Source organism: Castanea sativa, chromosome 4 (assembly GCF_040712315.1).
Source record: "Castanea sativa cultivar Marrone di Chiusa Pesio chromosome 4, ASM4071231v1".
In the NCBI taxonomy this organism is placed as follows: Eukaryota; Viridiplantae; Streptophyta; class Magnoliopsida; order Fagales; family Fagaceae; genus Castanea; species Castanea sativa.
The window spans coordinates 5,695,975-5,701,974 of record NC_134016.1 but is presented as its reverse complement, the minus strand read 5'-3'; positions in this window follow the sequence as shown (position 1 = coordinate 5,701,974).

Below are 6,000 nucleotides of genomic sequence, written 5' to 3'. Positions count from 1 at the left end.
TGGCAAACTGAGTTAATTTCCAATTTTGGTTGAAATCAAAAGTCATAGGGTTTGAAGTTTGATCATGTGGTGTGGCTTAAGGAAACGTGTAAAGTTTGATTATGATGCTTGGGGAAATGTGTGAGTGGGGTTGGGTTTCTCATGAGTCATAATTTTTTACCTTCTCTTTTTATCCAGCACATGCTCCAGCCAACTTATTAAGGTTTAAGCTTATTATTTTTTAGTTATATTTTTTAAAACTTTTTTTGTTATATTTATTTATTATTTTTTAGATATAATGTTTTTAGATTTTAAATAACAAGAGAAAATCTAACAAATATCATATTTATCGTAAATTAAGATATATTAAGTACTAATTTAGTCAATATTACATAATTTTAAGCATTAATTTTAATTATTTTGTATTAAATATTATTAATTTAATACAATTTAATTAAGATAAAATAGTATGATGTCATCACGGTTCGACCTCTGTCTAACCTTAAAAACCTTGAACCTCTCACTTTTACGGTTCATTGAACGGTCCGGGGAGTGCCTGTCCTTACGACATGATAAGCATGGTGTTATCTTCTCATCTTTGACCATTTTGAGCTAGTCGCACAATGACGACTCCATTGTTTTAGGCCTATGGATCAAAAGACCCTTACATGGAAGAGAGATCACAGATGTCGAGATGTCCCCTAGATGCTAGATCTCAACAAAGAAGAGATAAAAGCAACTAGCCACGTGAGAAATTATCTTATTCAAATTGAGCACAAATCAAGCTTGCATATTTTATCGCATGTTGGACTACAACACTGAAGCACTTAGAATACCTCACTACTTTCCTAAATTTTGCACGTATAGAACACAACTAATTAACCACATGCCTAGGAAATTATCTCATTCCGATAGTTATTCACTAGTGAGTAAAAGTACTAGTGCAAGACATAATTTTCTAATGTGTTTTTGGAAGCTCAAATAGTGTAAACCACTATAGCTTGTTTAGACCTCTAATTCTTAATTACGATTTGATTAATTTTAATCTAAACACACTTGATGCGGAATATACGTGATTAGCAAATTAATTAATTGAAGCACTCAACAATTGCATGGATGAACATATAAGGACAAGGCAAATATGTAAAGGGCAATAGGGAAAAAAATAGCAAACCCAAGATAACACAACGATGTGTTATCAAAGAAGAAAACCTAAGAACTCGGTGTAAAAACCTTTTTGCAGCCCTCCAAGCCGAAATGATCCACTAGTGAATAAGTTGGAGTACAATGATACCAAAAAAACATTCTAAGCCTAATCTACCCAAAGTACTTAAGCCCTCCAAGCTCCAGCTATCAATGGACTTCTCAAAGTCTTGTTTTCACTAGCTTACCAAATCTTGCAGTATCATCCAATTGCACTGCCAAGCCTCACCGACTTATTTTGGCAAATACCTAATGCTTTGCAAGCTCCAAAACATTCTTTACACTGTGAATAGGTGTTAGTTGTGTTTGGGTAAAAATCTCCTCTCAAGGTATGACAATGGGAGAGGAAGGAGAAGAGGCTACAAATGATTTCTCTCTTGAGTATGAGTAGCTCTCTCTAAAATGGTGGATGTTGTAGAAACCTCTTTAGAGTTTTCTTCTCAATAACCTCCTTACAATTTTGCTACATCATAGTTATGACAAAAAAGTTGTGAAAGAATTTGTGATCCTAGATTTTTTCTTCTACTCCATATTACACATGCTTCCTTTTCCACTTTAAAGGCAGTGCTAACCTCATGCATTCCGTCGTCAGCATTGATCATAGCATTTATCATTCGTATTCTTCTTTTCAAGCATATAACGTTCTCAATAAAATGTTGCTAGTCAACTCATGTGAAAGAGAGAAGGTTTAGGGATACAATAAAATATCATAATATTTTCACATCTTTTTGTTTTTTAGTTGCGATAGATCATAATATAATATTTATGTTAAAATATATTATTAGTCCCTAACGTTATCCCGTAAGAGCCATTGATCACTCAAGTTTTAAAAATTGGTGCTATTAGTTATTCTGTTAACTATCGTTAGTATTGTTACTTACATGGCTAATAGAATAGCAACTTGTCATTTTTTCTTAAAATGATATTGCATTTTCTTAATAAAAAAAATTACAAAAATTATGTTACATCTTAGAAACCCAAGACCCGTTTGATAAGAGATGTTTAGCAACGTTGTTGTTATTTTGTGGAAATATGTGTAATATTGTTTAAACATTGAAAATAGTTATTTAAACAACAGTACCAAACACCCCCCCCTCAATTAGTCCAAATACATAACCCAATAAGTAATGGGTAAAATTAAATCAAATCTGAAATCCAAAATCCCCAATTCGAAAATTGAAACACGTAAGAGTGAGAGTGAGAGAGTGAGAGATTGATTGAGACCTAAACCCTTCCTCCTCCTCCTCCTCCATGTGACATTGCGACACCACATCCCTCTGATGGATGGTATCACCCTCCCCTACACGACAATGTTGACGAGTTTGTTAAGAAAAACATCAAAGAGTATGAATTAATATGCACAACTTTATCCCTAAAAAATGGGGTCAAGGATCACACAAGGAAATTTATCCAAACAAGATGAACCAAAGCTCTAATACTAATTGAAAATTACGTGTTTAGACCCCTAGTATGACTCGCTACCAATTTTATCAATTTCACAATCAATAAGCCACAGAGAGGTAGAAACTCATACATGAGAGGGAGATATTTGGGTATGCCCACGTGAGGAAAATCCCACATTGAGTAAGAATGACAAGGGTGAGTGGTTAATATAACATAGTTGGGTCCAAACTTATAAACTTAGTCTTTAGATTCAAGTATTCTCTCTACATGTTATATTAACCATTTAATTAGAGGCTCCCCAGGGTGTGATCTCTCCAACAAGTGGTATTCGAGCTCAAGTGGTGTGTGACAAAGGTGGCGAGGCATTCAAGGTTCCTTTCTTGGTGGGGATACAGCAAGCCAAAAGGGCCCACACAGAAGATCCTAGAAAAAAAGGAGTGTTGTTAATGGTGCTCTGAAGGTGTGATCTCTCCTACAAGTGGTATTAGAGCTCAAGTGGTGTGCGTAGAAGATGGCTAGGTGTTCATGGTTCCTTTCCTAGTGGGGACAGAGCAAGCCTAAGGGGTCCACACGAAAGATCTTAGAAAAAACAAAGAAGTGTTGCTAATGCTGCTAAATCACAATGTAACATTCACAATGTAACATGCGGTTCCTATGGACATGGAAGTACGAGTCAGATTCTGATGAGAACAAGGGAGAGCTCAAGAAAAATGAAGATTAAATATACAAAGATTCAAGAATTGTGGTCTAGTTTTGATGTCGGACCTTCTTTGCACTTTTGATAGGTCATTTTAGTTATTAGTATTGAGTCTTTTAGCTTGAGAATCTGTTGGATTAGTTTTAATTAAGGTCTATTAGAATAAGGGCAATTTGGTCTTTCTAGAAATCTGGAATGGGTTGTCCTTGGCTGTACCAAAGGCCCATGAGTCTTATTTTATGTTTATGTGTGATTAAGTAGTTTATTTAATTACTATTAGTATTTTTATTCATTCTAGGAATAGGTTAAATCTGGAATGGGTTGTCCTTGGTCGTACCAAAGGCCCATGAGTCTTATTTTTGTTTACATATTATTAAGTCTTTTATTTAATTATTATTAGTATTCCTATTCATTCTAGGAATAGGTTATTTAGAGTCCAAGTCCTACTAGGAAAAGGATAATTGTAGCCTCTATATAAAGGCTCTTTTGTGGTCATGTGATGGTAGAATATTTTGATTAATAAAATTCAGTAGCTTATTTTAAGCTTTGTTTGTGTGATGCAAACTTCTCCAATGTGTGATGCTAAGGAACCCTAGGTGTGATGCTTAGGAAGACCTAGGTTTGATTGCCTAGTGTTTATTTATATTATTTTCTGTTTATCCCCTATTTCAGCCCTAAACAGCCGTTAACATTCATTCTCTTCTAACCTAAACTCTTAAACATCCCTCCTTATTCAAGAATTCATCAAGAAACTTAGTATAGTGCTGAATTTCTTAACAATCTTGCATCAAATTGGTATTAAAGCCCAAATCAGGACTATGAAAGCATGATAGATCCAAAAAGGCAGAGCTATACAATTGCTGACAAATTTGAAGGGTTACATCAGAAAAGTAGAAATTCAAGCAACATGTTTAATCCTTGTAGAAATCCTTATGAGAGACTTAATTATTGCAATAAGGCTGGAGACACAATGAAGAAAGTTCGTGTAGAAGTACCATATTTTGCTAGAACAATTGATGCCCATGTATTTTTAGATTAGCTTGCTTCTTTGGAAAGTTATTTTGAGAGATATGACATGTCTAATGAGAGTAGGGTCAGTTTTGCTATTATGAAATTTATTGGACAAGCTCAGATTTGGTGGAGAGATGTGGAGTATGATCATCAATGTGCTAGACAGCCTCCAATTGTTAGATAGGATGACATGAAATAGCAGCTAAAACAAAAGTACTTGCCTTGTGGTTATGAAGATGAGATCTTTGAAAAATTCATTACTCTTAGGCAAGGTAATATGTCAATAGTTGAGTATATGAACAAATTTGAAGACCTCAAAATTTGGTATAGAGGAATTGAGGATCCACAACAAATCTTAGCCTAATTTAAGTCAGGATTAAGGGCTGCAATTCGTAGCCAAATGATTACACAACGAACTCACACAGTTGTTGAGGCATTCCAATTAGCTTTAACGATTAAGAAGCATTTGAAGCAACCCCTTATAGAAAGGTTTTCTTCCCAAGCCGAGAAAACAACTTTGAGAGAGGTTGACCCTAGAGCATCCACTATGCAGCCAAATTACAAAGTCCATATTGACTACAAAGTCAAAACTGCTAATGAGTTGAAAGATAAGGCTATTTTGGCTAATGATCTCCTAGAATTAGAAGAAGACACGTCTCTTCTTTTGGTTGTTAGGCGTATTCTTGCTGCACCCAATCAAGAGGAGGATTGTAAGTGTAATTCAATATTTCAAACCATAGTGGATTATGGAACTGAAGGTCAGATGATTATTATTGATTGTGATAGCGACCTGAATGTTGTTTCTGAGGCTACTATTGAGAGGTTGAAGTTACCATCTGAACCACATCTAAAACCATATAAGGTGGTGTGGATAAATAGCACTTCTATTTTGGTAACTAAATGATGCCTGGTTCCTATTTCTTGTGGGTGATATAATGATTCTATATGGTGTGATGTTATTCCTATGATTTTGACACATATCTTATTAGGTTGCCCTTGGCTCTATGACCAAGATATGTATCATTGTGAAAAGAATAATACATATCAATTTATGTTCAATAATGAAACAATTGTATTAAAACCTATGAGTTCAAGACAAATGAAGCAAAAACAAGAGGTCAAGCCTAAGGATGTTGCTGCAACTCAGAAAAACCTCAAGAATATTATTGAAACTCCAAAACAAAGAGCTATACAGCCACAAAAGGAAGTTGAAGAGCATGAACAAGATGCTGATAAGTCAGAAAAGTTTGCTAAAATGGTAGAACAACCAGATGAGCAACTAGTGGACCCTAAACAGCAAGTGCAACAGTCAACTCAACATGCAACAAAGTCCATAGAGCCAAAAGAACAAGCAGAAGAGTCTAATCAGCAAACTGAAACATCTCGACAACTTGAAGATGATTTAAAACAGCAACTTACTAGATTAATGGAGGAAACTCTATAACATGATGAAAGAAGGGAACAAAGAGATGGAAAAGTCTTTTCCAACACTTCCACATGTGCATCAAGTTAAGAATGTGTCACTTGCAATGGTGGTTCCAATTGTTGATTTTGTAATTCCTGAAAAGTATAATGTTCCCATTGGGGAGCAGGTTGTTCCGTTGTCATCATGGTTTCAAGCATCAAAGAAAAGGAAGGACACTCAAAGTCAAGCTTTTTATCCAATCTCAAGGATGCTATTCAAGAGGCCCAAGATTGTACTACTT